The sequence below is a fragment of the Trichechus manatus genome, unplaced genomic scaffold (assembly GCF_000243295.1).
Source record: "Trichechus manatus latirostris isolate Lorelei unplaced genomic scaffold, TriManLat1.0 scaffold00028, whole genome shotgun sequence".
Lineage (NCBI taxonomy): Eukaryota > Metazoa > Chordata > Mammalia > Sirenia > Trichechidae > Trichechus > Trichechus manatus.
In genome coordinates this window covers 5,193,745-5,209,947 of record NW_004443964.1, presented here as the reverse complement: position 1 = coordinate 5,209,947, position 16,203 = coordinate 5,193,745, and the positions used below count along the sequence as shown (strand labels likewise).

At 57.9% G+C, this 16,203-nt stretch overlaps 1 protein-coding gene across 4 annotated transcripts in view; it reads left to right on the top strand.

The window, feature by feature from the left end:
- LOC101349944 (septin-9) overlaps positions 1-16,203 on the top strand; it is a 598,619-nt gene that overhangs the window by 80,588 nt on the left and 501,828 nt on the right. Inside the window, exon 1 of one of the 4 annotated variants that reach the window (XM_023729215.1) lies at positions 1,093-1,219. The exons of 2 other annotated variants lie outside the window; for them this stretch is intronic. The gene's annotated coding sequence lies outside the window, so the exon portion shown is untranslated. Of the gene's footprint in view, positions 1-1,092; positions 1,220-5,040; positions 5,082-16,203 lie in introns of those variants that run through there. One more of the 4 variants, XM_023729217.1, reaches the window with a different exon arrangement.

Sequence of the window (16,203 nt, the reverse complement as noted above, 5' to 3'; positions counted from 1 at the left end):
GGGCAGTGCGGCAGTTCCATTCCACTCAGGGGCGGGGAGGGGCGGGACGCAGCCCACTAAAGCCTTTAGGGCGAGCCTGCAGACCATGGAAAGTAGCCGGCAGGAGTAGCCAGGGTTACAGTGGCGGGGGCCGCTGCTGGGGGAAGCCGGCTTCTGAGGAGCTCAGAGTGTGGACAGCTGGGTGTGGCTGCCTGCCTGTGTGGTCAGTGGGCTAGGTGCCCCAGGGCCTCGCCTACCAGCCATGGGGAAGGGGGCGCGGGGGTCTTCGAATGATACCCGTGAGAGTGAGCAGTGTGGTGTCCACCCACCACTCCCCTAGTGGAGCGCCTCTCTCGGAGATGACGAAGCTTCCTCAGGGTGGAGCGGCCGCGCTCGTGGACAGTCTTCTAAGACACCCCTTCCCAGATGTCACCAAGGGGGTCCTTTTTACTCAGCTCATTGTCCCCCGCCCCAAGCAAACCCCTGAAGCCCCCTCCATCCCCCCAAGAATGCTTTTCTGGTGTCCCTTCAGCCTGGGGGCAGCCATGCAGGGCCTGGGAGCCAGGACTCAGTGGGGTCAGAGGTCGTGGCACAGGATGACCCAGCTCCCTCCTGGGAGACGGAGCCCATCCCCCACCGGGTCCCCTGCAGGCCAGGGGAGAAGGAAGAGCTGGCAACTCACTGCAGGCCCTGGGGGCTGGAGGAGCAGGCAGGAATCAGGATCTGCTGCCGGAGACTCCTGGGAGCTCAGGGTGACCAGCCCCCACCTCCCCCTCCCCCAGCCCCAGCTTCTGTCCGCTCCTTCTCCCTTCCAGAACATTTCCAGCTTTGCACACTCCCGGTAGTTGGGTTGCACACGGGTGGCTGCTCCCTGACACCCAGACGCCTGGAGCAGCGGCTCGGGGCTGCGGGTCTGGACCGCATGCCGCAGACACCGGTGGCCCGGGCTCCCTCCGCTGGTGCTGTCCAGAACTCGGCCGTTGCACCTGCCTCCTAGGAGCGGATGTCACTCCCGCGCCACCTGAGTGCATGGGGGTCAGAACGGGTGTAGGGGTACACGGGGCGGGGCTGTGGGGAGCGAGGGCGCCCCTGGGCAGTGCTGGATTCTTAGCAGTGGGCCACACCCCTCCTGCCTCACCCAGCCAGGAGCAGGGCCAGGAGGAGGGGCGCGGTAGCTCTGCTTGCCAGCAAGACTCCTACAAGTGTGGTAGACGGCACGGCAGGGGGGCCTGCCAGCCAGGTGAGCTCTCTCCTTAGCTCTTCCCCAGGGGCCACACCACTCTCCTTTGGGGATCCCCCTCATGAGATGCCCCCGGAACTCGGCTCCTCGGTTCTCCTTCTGCATAGACAATGCGCCCACGCGCACCTCGGTGCAATGCCAGGCCCCAGGCAGGGAGCCCCAGGCCCCGGAGGCGGGCGGCGCTGCGCCCCCTCCTCCCCTGCTCCTCGCGCCCTGCCCCCTGGAGGCAATTCCCCGCCAAGTTCCCTGTCCTCGCCGTCCCCTCCCTACCTCTGCCCCGCGCTCTGGGAGGCTCCTTGTTCTGCGCGGCCACAAAGCCCCTTTGATCCTCGCCTGCTCGCTGCTCGGCTCTGAGCCATGTGACCGGTGGGCGGACCCGACGCTCGAGTCTCGTCCAGCGCGGCGGCCCAGGCTCAGCTGCTGGGTGAGTGCTCGCTCCCTTTGTTCTTCCCAGGCTCCCACCGGCCGCTCGGGGGGCCTCCAGGTGGCGCGGCCGCCGGGCGGGCCCCTGCTGGCCACCGAGGGTGGCTCCAGGGGCGCGGTGGCTGTGGGACCTGGAGTGGGCATCGCCGCGCCTCCTCGGTCCCTGCCGGCTGAGCAGGACAGCTCCAGTCCCGGGAGAAGGGCGGTGGGGCACTAGGTCTCCACACAGGGACCAGATTTTGGGCCACTACAGAGAAGAAAGGGGCTTTGTGCGGCCACAGCTATCTCTTTGTAAATATTTGGCCAGCTCAGCCAAATGGTTCAGCCCTCCTGTTGGGAGTTTCTTGGAGAATATTGCCCTTTGCAAGAGGCTTCCCTGATTTCCAGGAGGTCTGGAAGACGCGCGCGTGGGCTGCCGCTTTCTCTTAAAATAATTACGCCCAGGCTGCCGAGTGCTCGGAGCATGGGACAGGTTGGGGATGCGTTTAAGCAGATGTGAGGAGGCCGGAGTCAGCGATTCTGGGCCGGCTAGCATCTTTGATCTCGGAGTTTCTGCTGCAACTTGTCTTTGGATGCCTGGGATGTGTTTCGGATATGCAGGATATTCCAGGGAGGGAGGGTGGCTGCTGGTCGGGTGGGGGCTGGTATGCATCTGCTTGGCTGGAGAATGGGGCATGGGGGTGTCTGCTATCTGGAGTCCACCCCAAGGGGCAGGGGGTGAGGACGCAGCTTCTTGAGAGGACAAGCTTCAGAAGGGGCTTTTCAGCTGAGCCAAGGTGACGGGAGAACCCCTGAGATACAATCCCTCCACCGCCGGGAGCTCGTCCCCTGCCTGCCACAAGATGGGACAAGATGCTGCAGGGACAATGCCATCTGCTCTTGAAACTCCGTCCCAAACATCCCCTGAGACTCCTTTCCAATGTGAGATCTGGCATTTGTGTGCGAGGTTGGGGGGAGGGTTGCGGGGGGGCATCTGCCTGCTCACCAAAGAGAAGTTTGAAATTCCTTTCCTTCAGAAAAATGCGCTGGCAGCAGGCTGGGGTGGGGGGTGGGTTTCTGGCAGATCTCCTGTGCCGGGTGGGCTCGAGGACAGCCCCAGCTGGGCTGAGTGGGAATTTGGTTTGGCTCCTGCACGGAAAACTTGTTAGAGGAGGAAGTAGGAAAAGGCCCCATGGCCTCGTAAGTGCGTGTGGTTCCCCCGTCATTCACCTTTACCTCCGTCGGGACTTGTTACACCAGTGTCATTTCTCCTTTGGCAATTCCTTGTGGCAACCCAGCCCAGCCCATTGCCATCAAGTCAATTCCGACTCATAGCGACCCAGGGAGCTCCTTTTCAGGAAATAAAAGGAAGAACGTGCTCCTTTAACCATCTGGCAGTGGGAGCCCGGGTCCTGGGCCCTCTTGAACGGGGGATTCTTGCTCTTTCCCCTTCTGAGGTCATTTTTTTGTGGAGAGGGGTTTACAACATGGCTGTGGAAGGAGGGGAGTCCCTGGGTGGTACAGACAGTTCATGTACTAGCCGCTAACTGAAAGTTTGCAGGTTCAAGTCCACCAGAGGTGCCTTGGAAGAAAGGCCTGGCGATCTACTTCCAAAAAATCAGCCATTGAAAACCCCGTGGAGCACAGTTCTACTCTGACACCTGTGAGGGTGACATGAGTCGAAGTCAACTGGACGGCAACTGGCTGATGGAGAACTCTTCTGCGGTTGACCTTTTAGTTCATCTCTGGGGACGGGAGTCGAGCTGACCACTCCCCTCCCCTACTGAGTGTCCCCTCGTGTACTTTGGTCATTGCTGTGTGCTGGCTCCGGGGACACTATTGCACCTACTGGTTTGTGGCTACATTCCCACCAGACTCTGCTCCTTGTGGGCCAGCCTTGTGGCCACACTGCCCTCACAGGTCACACTCGGTGACGGCCAATTCAGGTGGCACCAGGGATTCCGTGACGGAGGAAACTGGGTTTCTGCCCTCAGGGAACCCTGTTTTAATGGGGGCTCAGTCACCAGGCAGAAAGTAGCAAGTGTGTCACCAGCCCCACTCAACCCAACTGAAGTGGCCCTTCTTGGGGCCCAGAAGTCACTCTCTGAGCTCCAGGCCCACTGCCCCAGTCTGCAAGGACAGGGCTCAGGAGGGCCGTCACCCCCTAAGCCCTGTATTGTCTTGACAAGAGTCTCTGGGTTGACTCAACTCCCCACCCCTCCTGCTGTCCCCAGGCCATCATATCCTCCCAGCTTCCTGGGCTGGTCTGCGCTGCTCTCGTCAGATAGGGTTGTGCTGCAGGGGTGAGGCTGTGAACGTCCTGGGGGCCACAGTGCACTGAGACAAAGGGGATCCCTGCACTCACAGACCTACACGCCTGCAGCCCTGCACGGCTTTCTTAAAGAAGCGATTTCACCAAGGCTGAGCGCTGACTTGTGTTATCTGAATCATCTGAAAACAGCAGTCCTGTGCTGGCTACCTGCCCCACCTGTGATGTTTCTGGTCCTCCTCCAACGCTCATTGGGCAGAACGGCTTCATTTTAATGTGTGGGGGTGGGGACAGATGCTTGCCATCCACCCATGTCCCTGTTCCCGGCTGGGGTGACCTGCGGGGGCGGTCAGCCTTCCGCACACATCCTGTCGCCCCACTCTGCCTCAGTTCTCAGCACCCCCCACCTTAGCATAGGTCACTGCTGCCACCTGGGCTTTGGGAATAAAGATGTGGGGGTGATGATCCCGGAGGGCCTCAGCTTCCTGTGCCTGCTGGGTGTGTAGGGAAGATGCTTCCTGCAGAATCATAGCCCTTGGCTGGGGTTCCACGCCCAGGCTTCTAAGCTTACAGTGCTAAGCTTTCATTGGCTTATCGAATGTCAGCCTGGTTGCATGGGAGCCCAGTGAAGCCTCTGAAGCCTCCCCAGGAACACTTCCGAGGGCGGCGGGCTGGGCACCACCAGCTCTCCTCAGATCTGTTTGGTGAGGAGTCCCCGGGAACCCCGTGAAGTCACAGGTCTAATTACCAGCTGTGAGGCTCTCTTACCCCACCCCTGAGAAGGTTGGGAAGTGCTGGCACACCCAGCGCCCAAGACCCCCCAGCCTGCCCATCTCTCAGTGGCTCGTTAGGGCTGTGGTCCAGGGCTTTTGGAGCCATGGGCTCCTCCCTGGGTGTGTGGGGGTGAGGGGTTCAAATCCGTCCCTTGTCTTCATTCTCTTCTCTTTGTTTCACCCCTGGGACCCATGTACTGGCCTGCCAGGCTTGGAGAGGTTAATGCAGAGAGGCGGGGGTGGGGGTGGGGATGGGACAGCGTGTGGTTCCAGGTTCTGATTCTGACTGTCCCGTGCTGGGCGGGCCAAGAGGCCACTTCCTGACTCTGCTTACTCCTCCCACCCAGGGCAGGTTAATGGCCAGCTTGCAGGAATTGCTTCACCCAGCTGATCGGGAGCTGGTTTCCAAGGAGAGCTGGTGAGGCCTTGGTTTTGTGGGGGTGGGCAGCTCTCGGGGCTGAGATTTCAGCTCCTCAGAGCAAAAGGCTGCAAGGATTTCAGCTCCTCAGAGCAAAGGGCCGCAAGGTGACGGAGGAGGGGACCCATTGTTCACGCCCCTCCCCAGCAGCCCCATGTCAATGCGATTTTTAGTTGTTTTAATTTTGCTTTATTAATTGGATCACAGACACAGAGCCCCCAGACTTCTTGCCATTCTCTGGAAGCTGAGGGTGGGGGCCTCCCCGGGTGAGATGCTGGCTCCTAAGCCCCGAGGCTACACTGGAACCCCAACTCTGAGGTTGGGGGTGGGGGGCTGACCTTGGTGGAGCCCCTGATGCTGACCCCAGCATGGCCTTGGAGAAGGAGGTTCACCAGCTGCGGGTTGTCCATGCTGTCTGCTCCATCACGCCTGGCATGCAGCACCCCCTTCCTGGGTCTGCACCCCAGGTGGATGCCTGCCCCTGCCCTGCCCCTGCCCTGCCCCGCCCTGTGGGTGCCGGGCACCAAGCGCCCAGTGTAGCGGACATCAGCACGCTGCATGTCCTTGGTGGTGTTCCCCAGTGGAAGGGGTCCCCCCTCCTCCCAGATCTCAATCTCTTATCTTCAGGCCTCGTTCCAGGTGCCTGTCACAGGCCCTCCGACCCAGGAGGACGAGATAAGAGTTTCCTGGGCCTGGGAGGCGGGAGCAGGAAATCCGACTCCTAGCTGGAGCCACGCCCACTGAGCAGATCCAGCCCCGGCGGGCCAGCCCTCCCGCACCGGGTGGGAGTGGTTTGTGTCCGTCTGCCTGTCTGCCTCTCTCTCACTATGCTGCGAATGTGTACAGGGATTGTCTTATTTACCTGCGTGTCGCGTTCCTGGACCTCACAGGTGCTCGTGCAATTAATGTTGGAATGAATGAACGGTCTGCATTGTGTGACCGCGTTTTTTTTTCAAGTTTCTTCCAAACATTTTGTGGTTTGTTGAAGACTCAGCTGGAGAGAACTTTGTAAGAATAGCCATTCTTCCTGCTCTCTTTACACGTCTCCTTCGAGGATTTTTAAGAAGAAAAAGTCAAAGGCCAGCATTTCTTCAGTGATAAAGGACACCCTCCCCAAGGACAGGGGACTGGAGCAAATGACCCCCCTCATGCCCCAGTGTCCTGCGAGGATTGGGTCGCCATTGCTTGTTGTCCTTTGTTCCCTGTCTGCCGAGGCAGGCGGGAGACGCCCACTGCTGGGGCGTCACTTGGACCCTGAAGACTGATGATAGGTTGGACAGTAGCCCCATTGAGTTTGTAGCTGGGGCGGGGCGGGGCGGGAGGAGCCAAGGGCAGGCAGGCCAGTATGGCCCAGCACATGACAGAGGAGGGTGCTGGGGCCACCAGGGGACAGGAAAGCCATGGTAGGAGCAGGCTGGGCCTTGCAGCCTACCCACTCCGCCCCCGCCAACTTCTCTGCCCCCTGGCCCCCTCATTGCACCAGGCCATGCAGTCGGGGAGAGTGGGGAGCTGAGGGAGGCCACGGCTGGTTTGCAAACCACACACTCTGCTAATGCCTTGCTGTCGTCCCTCACTTTCATGGCTCTGCTCTCAGGGTCACCCGGGGCTGGGCTCCCATAGGCACAGCTGGACCCCTCACAGTCGGCGTTGGGCCCCCACAACCGCCGTTGAGCCCTCCTGGCCAGCTCAGGGACCCCACGGCCACAGATGGGCCCCCACAGCCAGGCTGGCTCCTGTTGACTTAGTCAGAGGCTGGCTGAAGGGACACGCCACACAGCTGGCCTGATGCTGACGGCTCTCAGCCTGGTTGCTGAGGTCTCACTGGGGGCTCAGCCTCCCCTCTTGTCAAAAGTCTGGAGTCACACTCTCCAACCCCAGGTGTCCCCGGCGAGTGACCTCACCTCTCGGAAGCTCGGTGAAGCAGGACGATGACATTGCCCTCAGGAGGATGGCGAGGAAGCATGGTATTGGGCTGGCACAGAGCCGGCGCCATGGGGCTCAGCCTCCTGCTCGTTCCCTGTGGAGCAATGGCCTCAGTCCAGGCAGCACCCGAGAACCCCGATGTTCAGGCCTGATGGGTTGATTGCCCACGTGGTTGATGTCCCTCCAGGTGTGATCCAAAGCCCCCATCCTAAGTCACATGGTTGGTCTTTCTGGCCATAGCCAGCCTCACCCTAAATAAAGACTTGGCCGCTAAACCAAAGGTTGGTGGTTCTATCCCACTCAGGAGCCTCTGAAGAAAGGCCTGGCAATCTACTTTAAAAAATCAGCCATTGAAAACTATGCAGCAGTTCTACTCGGACACACATGGGGTCGCTGTGAGTCAGAATTGACTCAGTGGCAACTGGTGTGGTTTTTTGGTTCTGTGACACGTAAGATCACCATGAGCTGGTGCCAACCCCAAGGCTGCTAACAGCGACAAAGTCAGTTCGCCTCCCAGAAGCCGGGGTGAAGGCCAGACCTCTTTTTTGTCAAGGCTGAATTTTTTAGTACACAACCAGCTTGCCCTAAATAAATCCAAGTGCCACCCCACAGCCCTGATTATCACCAGTGCCCCCGAAGCCCATCTGGGATGGCCCTGACACGGGTGGGTTTTGTACCTCCCCCCGAGTGCGAGAGGGCTGTGGAAGAATGACCAGCAAGCCTTCTTAAGCAGGCTGGTTATAACATCCATCCATAGGTCCCAGCCGGAAATGTTTAAAGTTCGCAGCAGAAGTCACTCATACACGTTGAGTCACTTTTGGCCTCACGCCAGCTTTTTCCTCCTTGCCTCCCCTCATTCAGCCAACCCTCAGCAGACCCCAGGACACTTGGTGGCACGGGTCCCAGGGAGGGGACCAGGGGAGGTGGTGCTTTGAGGGAACAATTCAGTTACAGCTGGAGGCCCTAGAGGCTGAGTGCTGGACCTACGGAACCCAAGTTAGCAGCGCAGAGCTGGGACCCTCTTCCTGGGCGCCCCCTACCCAGGTGCAGCGGGAGCCTCTCCTAGTATCCAGAGGGCTGAGAACCTTGCAGGCAGAAAGAGTGGGCCAGGTGAGTTCTGTGAGAGAAGAGAGAGCATCATAGGGCATCGGGGGCTGGGGTGCCCCAGGATGGAAGCCCTGAAGTTGGGGGGACAATGGGGAGCCTAGTTTGGCTCTGATGAGGGTGCTGAGAAAACAGGAGGGGGAGGAGGAAGAGGGACAAGGACTTCAGACTGGCTGTAGGAGTGGCTAGACGATCCCCATCTGCATCGTCAGGACACCTGGGCCCAGGTACCAGCCCGCCCTTGGGGCAAATGCCCGGGGCCAGTGCACTCCGAGGCTCCTGATTGGCATCAGCCCCAGGCTCTGCTCCTGGCCTTCTGCAGGAGCTGCAGAATTCAGTGCCCATCAGACGCCCCGAGGGAGACGGTTCCCTTATGGGTGAATGAGCTGCCTGCCTTCGGGTATGCCTCTCGCCAACCAGGAGGCCTTGGATACTGGATTTTGCTCCTCTGTGTTGGAGTCCCCTGGTGGTGAAGAAAGGTTAACATGTTCAGCTGCTAACTGAAAGGCTAGAGGTTCTAGTCCACCCAGAGGTGCCTAGGAAGAGAGGCCTGGTGATCTGCTTCCAAAAAACCAGCCACTGACAACCCTATGGGGCACGATTCTACTCTGACACATGGGGTCTCCGTGAGTTGGAGTCAGAATCGACTTGATGGCAAGTGTTTTTTTTTTTTTAAATTGGTTTCCGAGGGAGGACTGCTGTAACTAAGTACCACTTCCCGATGTCTTAAAATAGCAGAAATGTTACTCTCTCACAGATCAGGGGCCCAGGTCCAGATTCAGGGTGTCAGCGGGGCTGGTTCCTTCTGGGGGTTCTGAAGGAGAATCTGCTCCTTGCCTTTCTCTTAGCTTCTCATGGTGGTCGGCAATCCTTGGCTCCCGCTGAACCTGAGTAGGGGGCGCCCAGGGAAGAGGGTCCAGCTCTGCACTGCTAACTCGAGTTCGGTGGGCCCAGCGCTCAGCCTCTGGGGCCTCCGGCTCTAACTTCAGTGTTCCCTCCAAGCCCCGCCTCCCCCAGCCCCCTCCCTGGGACCCTTCCCACCCTGAATCTCTGCATCAGATGTAGGGACGGCAGGAGCAGGGATGGGACAGGGGAGAAGGCAGAGTCCAGGAAATGGAAATGGATGTGGGGAGTACGCTGAGTAGGGCTACAAAGGAAAGGAGGGTTAGCCCCTGGTGGGCAGCTGGGAGGGGCACATGAGGCAGCCCCCGGGCTATGAGCAGAAAATCTGACCGATGGAGCCCAGCTGTTGGGCGGAGGGGGGAGCGGGGACACAGGAGGGGATGGGGGCTGGGGAGGTTGGTGCCTTGTGTCCCCAAGATGGATGTGATGAGGGTGGAGGTCACATGTGGCTCTGCCCACTCCGGCTGCTGCACAGTCCCCAGAAATCCCTCACGGCGGCCGCTCTCCACCCTGGGTGACCCTCACTCACTCAGCACCCCCTCAGCAGACACTTGCTTCCTGCTTGCCCGGGCAGTTGTGACCATGTGGCGGAGCATTCCTCAGCTGTCCTTTCCCATCCTCCTAAATGTCTTGGCTGCTCCCCAGCCACCTCATCTCATCTCCTGGACTCCTGACAGCCACCCTTGTCTTCATTCATTCACTCATTCACTCATGCATTCATTCAACAATACTTTCTAGCATCTACTCGATAATACTGAGGCGCTGAGATACCACCATGATTGAACCAGGCCGGTCAGTGAGGACCTCATGACCACCATGCACCCGGAGCTCAGCACCGGGCCAGGCCTGTCATGGGATGGGATGCACGGACAGACAAACGACCCTCTGCGCGCGCCTCAGTTTCTACATCTGGCTAAGCGGCAGGCACTTCTTCTCTTTGCTACCAGTTCCTAGGATTGTGGGGGAGACGTGATTCAGGGATGGAAGGTTGGTCCTGAGGGGCCTGAGTGTTCGTGGGTGGGCAGGAGGTGAGCCCTCCATCTGTGTGTTGTCTGAGCTCCTCACCCCGGCCCTCCTGGCTGACCGTGTGGCTCACTAGGGGCTGCTGGGGAATAAAAGCTAATTAACACCAGTGGGGCATTTGGAAACCCAAGTGTTAAAGCTATAATTAAGCCTTAAGCAACCTGGAGGCCCCTCCCACTGGCGCCTGTGTCCCCCTGTAAAAGTGGGGCTTAATTGAATTCTCTCTTGTTGTGGCTTGCTTTCCCCTGGACTCCAGCCAGCAAGTTCTTAGGGTTTGAGCCTCTTCCAGATTTGGGTTGGATCCTGCCAGGGATTTGTCATTCCCGGCATGGCAGACCACATGATTATGTGATTCAAAATGGCCAACACCAGTCCATTTCAGCTCACACATGCCCAGGATGTCCATCTTTATATGCCTTCCATTTCATTTTTGATGACTTCCAATTTTCCTAGATTCATACGTCGTCCATTCCACGTTCTGATTATTAATGGATGTTTGCAGCTGTTTCTTCTCATTTTGAGTGTGCCACATCAGCAAATGAAGGTCCCGAAAGCTTGACTCCATCCATGTCATTAAGGTCGACTCTACTTTGAGGAGGCGGCTCTTCCCCAGTCGTATTTTGAGTGCCTTCCAAACTGAAGGTTTTATCTTCCGGCGCTGTGTCAGAAAGTGTTCTCCTGCTATTCATAAGATTTTCAGTGGCCAGTTTTTTCAGAAGTAGGTCGCCAGGTCCTTCTTCCTAGTCTGTCTTAGTCTGGAAGCTCCACTGAAACCTGTCCACCATGGGTGACCTGCTGGTATTTGAAATACTGGTGGCATAGCTTCTAGCATCACAGCCATACACAAGCTGCCACAGTAGGACAAATTGACAGAGAAATGCCTGCAGGACCAGGCAGCGTTTTGTTCTCTCGTACGTGGGGTCACTGTGAGTCGGAACCCACAAAACGGCCCCTAACAACTGTCAGGGATGGCCCAGGCAATCCAGAGGGCCACCCCCCTGCAGCTGCTGGCCCCTGGGCTCATTTCCTGCTCCTCAGCCTCTGCAGAAGACCCTGAGCACTAGAGGCCCCTAAGTCCCCACTGGGCAGGCTGCCAGCAGCCCCTTCCTCTCCAGGGTGCGGGGGTGGCTAGGCCTGGGTCCTCTCTGCTGCTGCTACTGTGCAGAGCTGGGTCAGGTACTCAGGAGGCGACAGACTGTCCCTGGTCCCCCACTCTGGGCCCCTGGGGAGGGAGTTAGGGGAGCCCCTTGGAGCTTCTGATTGACAGGTGTTAAAAAGGGCCCCCTTCCAGGTCCTTCCGCAACTTAACAGATTCAAGCCCTGGGACACAGGGCCCAAAATGAAGGAGAGACTCTGTGACCAGTGGGTGGTATGAGGAAGGGGTTGGGGAGTAGGAAGTTACCTGCTGAGGCCCTGCCCCTCCCTCAGCTGGGCTGCAGAATCGAGAGGGGCATGTGAAGTCTGGGTGCCGGGACCTGCGCCACAGGGTGCAGTGTGGGCGAGAGGAACACAGTCCCTGTGCCTGTTCTCGGGGGAGGGCACGTGGCTCACCAGCTAGTTCTTGTTTTTTTCTAACAGCTTTGTTATAACTCACACATCATACAATTCACCCTAAGCGTACCGTTGGGTGGTTTGTAGTAAACTCATGGTTTTGCAACCATCACCACTGTCTAACGTTAGAACATTTTCATCACCCCAAAAGGAAACCCTGTACCCATTAGCAGTCACTCCCTGCTCCCCGCGCCGGCCCCTAAACAAAAAAAACCAAACCCTTTGCCATCAGTCGATTCTGACTCATAGCGACCCTATAGGACAGAGTAGAACTGCCCCATAGGGTTTCCAAGGAGCAGCTGGTGGATTTGAACTGCTGGCCTTTTGGTTAGCAGTTGAGCTCTTAACCACTGCGCCACCAGGGCTCCTCCCCAGCTGCTGGTAACGACTCATCTGCTTTCTGTCTCTATGGATTTGCCTATTCTGGACATTTCATATACATGCAATCATACAATATGTGACCTGCGTCTGGCTTATTTCACTCAGCATAATGTCTTCAAAAGGAGCCCTGGTGGCAAAGTGGTTAGGCACGCAGCTGCTAACCAAAAGGTCGGCAGTTGGAACCCACCAGCTGCTCCTCTGCAGAAAGATGTGGCAGTCTGCTTCTGTAAAGATTACAGCCTTGGAAACCCGATGGGATAGTTCTACTCTGTCCTGCAGGGTCGCTCTGAGTTAGAATCGACTCGATGGTGACAGGTTTTTAACGCCTTCACGGTTGATCCATGTTGTAGCGTGTATCAGTGCTTTACTCCTTTTTATGACTGAGTAATATTCCACCGTAGGAATAGACCACATCTTGTTTCCACTTTTTAGTTGTTAGGAATAATGCTGCCGTGAACATTCAGGTTCAAGTTTTCATTTTTAGACGTGGGTTTTCTCTTGGGCATAGACCCATTCGTGGAATGGCTGGGTCATCGGGTGACTCTGGTTCACACCCCAGCTTTTAAGCCCTGCGTCCTCGGACGCACCCTGGCCGGGATGGTGCCCTGTAGACGCGATGGTTTGGAGCCGGGCAGTCCGGGAGCCCCCTGCCCTTACCCGTCACAGCGTGAGTTGTGTCTGTTTGCAGTTCTCTGAGGACTCTTCTCTGCAAGCCTCCTGGGGCCAAGGGACCTTTGGTTTGGAGCCCAGCTGGGTGGAATACGCTTGGGTCAACAAACGGATGGGGTGGGGTGGGGGGTGCGGGTGCTGAGTGGTCATTTGGGTCTCCAGGCAGGTCCTGGCCACTGACCTCGAGTTTCCTTTGCTTGCACAGGGCCCAGAACGGCTGAGAAAAGGGAAATGGAAGGCTTGGAGGTCTGTCGTTTCTCCAGGAGTTGGGGAAACGCAGCCTGAGTGGCTGCAGAGGAAGTGGGTGGGCTTGTAAGACAGCCGAGCAGAGGACGGGGTGGGGCTAGGAGTGGGCGTCGGGGGTAACTTCTTCATTTGGGAAAGCACCCCCACCCACTCCCCACACCCCAGCCAGGCCAGCCTCAGCCCACCGCTGAAGCCCGGTTACCCTCCTGGGGAAGGCGCCCTCTCGGGTCCGAGCTGGTCCACAGGGGTCAGGGTGGGGGTCCCGTCTCGAGTGTCTTGCAGCCTTACTGAGGTGTTTCTCGACTGTTCTGTGCATCTCACACAGGAAAGTTAAAGCCGTCAAACAAATCCTGCCCATTGTCGTTCTAAACCACAACGGCTGTGTAATGTGAGGGCCCATCCACCCGCTGCCGGGAGTCGTCCCCCTCCCGGCCCCCGCCCCCGACTGGCCCCACATGTCTTCCCACTGTGGGCACTCTCGGGGCGGGGGGCAGGCCCAGCCACCAGGCCACCATCCTCTTTCTTTCCCCTCCCCCCTTCGTCCTTCCTCCTCCTCCCCTCCTCCTTCTTCCTCCCCCTCCTCCTCTTCCTCCTTCATCCCCCTCCTCCTCCTGCCCTCCTCTCTCCTTGTCAGCTAGAGAGAGGGCCTCTGTCCCGCCCTGGAGGCCTCCCTGGTTCCCCTGTGGGAAGGGAGAAATTACCATATGAATGACCTCCTTCCCGGAGCCTTGGGGCTGGAGGGGCCTGGGAGGGGACAGGCTCCGGGGGCGCCAGGCTCCTTGCTGGCTTCCAGAACGGGCCTCTGAGCCAGTGGGAAGATCCAGGCATTCTTCCCAAGAGCAGAGCCAGCCACAGTAGGTCCAACCCCAGACCTGGGGGTCCCTCGGGTGCAAGGGTGGGCCGGGTCTGCCTGTGGGGGCGGGGAGACGAGGGCCTGCAGGATCCCCGGAAGTGCAGGAGACTCCCATGCTCTCCCTCTTTATGTTCCTTTTCATTGGAACTTCTTTAAGAATACTCATTTTTAGGTTAGTTCTTGTGATTTTCGTCTGCTTTCAAAAGTCACAACGACTGCAGGAGCTGTAGACTAAGGAGGATGCGGAAGCAGAGGTGCAGCCGAGATACAGTACACGGGAGCAGCTTGCAGACCGCAAGGTGCTGTGCGAAGGTTGGCACTGGCTCGGCTTTCCTGTGTCTAGTTCTGGCCGAGGTCACCACTGGGTCTTGTCCCTTTTGGGCTTCTGCACAGCTCCTGGTTGTGTCTTGGTTAACCAGTTAACCCTCCCACTTGTCCCCATCACTCTGAACTTGGGGCTAGTGATGGTTCCCACATGATGTTTTTCATGCTGAACCACAGCTTAATGGACTCGGGACAAAAGACCCTTGAACTTGCCAATGGATCATTAACTGCCTTGCGCTGGACTCCAGGAACAAGGCCAGTTCACAGCCTTGCTCTCACTGCCTGTTTTTGCCTCCATTCACGTGCCCACCCTCGTCCCCATGGGAAACAGCTAACTCACACATACCAGCTCTTGGGGCCTGGTGGTCAGTGCTATGTTTGCTTCATATACAGGGGGTCCCACTCCTGTCCCTTAGGCACGGGCCGGGCCAGCCCTGCACGGGGAGAGTCTTGTCCAGGGCTCAGAGTCAAGAGGAGGCCAGGCGTGGCCCCATGTGCTCTGGTTCGAGGTCCCCTCTCCGGCCCTTCCCCTGTCTCCCCAGTCTGCCTCCTGGGAGAGAACCCCCCGAGGGGGCTCTGAGCCCAGTACAGGGTCCTCCGCTTCCCCTCCCCCTCCATTGACCATTTCCTGAGCAAAATTTCCTGAATGGGCCGAGCTGTCCCGGGAAGACCGTGCATCCTTCCGGCCTCAGCTCTTTGGCTCCAGAAGGATGATGGAAACCGGAAATTGTTACCAGCTCGTTCACAGCCACTGCACATGGAGCCAAGGGGAAGCGCATGGGAAAGGACACGGCCCGCACAGCAGATGGGTCACAGGGAGACCAGGCAGAGGCGGCTCCATCTGGGAGACTCCGCTCTGGGAAAGAGGAGGGGTGGGAGGAAAGGGCGGGGAGCTGACCATATCTGGCCGTCCATCCGTATGTCCACCCACCCATCTGTCTGTCTGTTCATCCGTCCATTCATCCATCCACCTCCCCACCCATTCACCCATCTGTGCATCCGTTCGGCAGCATTTTATTGGGTGTTTGCACATTTTACTGGGTGTTTGCACATATAAGGTCTTATTCACAAGGAGCAAGACAGATAGCGCAGCGCCCAAACAGGGAAGGCAGACATGACACAGAGGAAGACAGAAATCTGTGCTCACACATCGTGAGGAGGCCGTGCAGGAAAAGAGCAGAGGGACCTGAGGCAGATTAGCAGCACCGGGAAGCCAGGGGGAGTCACCCAGAGCAGCAGAGGGAGAGAACTTTCTGGGCAGTGAGGACCTCTCTGCAGGGCTTGTGTGGGAGCTGAAGGGGGGCCGGGGGAAGGTCATGTATCAACACCCTGGAGCGAGGAGGCTTGTGTTTTATTAGCAAATCCTCAGAGCATCTACTGTGCCGGGCACGATTCCATGTACTTGACAATTATCTAATCCCTGTAGCACGCCTGTTGTTCTTGTTAGTGGCCACTGAGTCAATTCCAACTCATGGCGACCCTACGCGTGCACAGTAGAACTGTGCTCCGTAGGGTTTTCAATGGCTATGACTTTTCAGAAACAGGTCTCCAGGCCTTCCTTCCGAGGCACCGTTGAGTGGGTTCGAACTGCCAACCTTTTGGCTAGTAGTCAAACGCCTAACCGTTTGCACCACCCAGGGACTCTCTACAGCGCACCTAGGAGGAAAGTATTCTTGTCATTCCATCATGGAGGCATAGACAGGCTCGGGGTCGCCTAGTAAGTTAGTGGTGGGACGGGATTCCATCCCTGGCAGTGGGCCTCAGGAGTCGTGTGTGATCCCAGTCATGGATTTCGAGCAGGGGAGCCAGCTGATTAATTTTATGTTTTAAACAGACTTTCCTGGGGTTTGGAGGAGGAGAATGGATTGGGGAGGGGAGCAAGATATGGTGGTGGCTTGGACTGGAGGGGGCCGTGAAGACAAGGCATGCTGACTGCCTGGAGCTGTATTGGAGTTAGAATTGACAGGGCTTTGGGATGGCGCAGCGCTTGAGCGCTCGGCTGTTAACCAAAAGGTTAACGGCAGTTTGAGTCCAGCAGCTGCTCCTTGGAAACTCTATAGGGCAGTTCTTCTGTCCTGTAGGGTCACTATAAGTCGGAATCGACTAGACAGCGACAGATTTTGGAATGATTGGATTTGGATGATT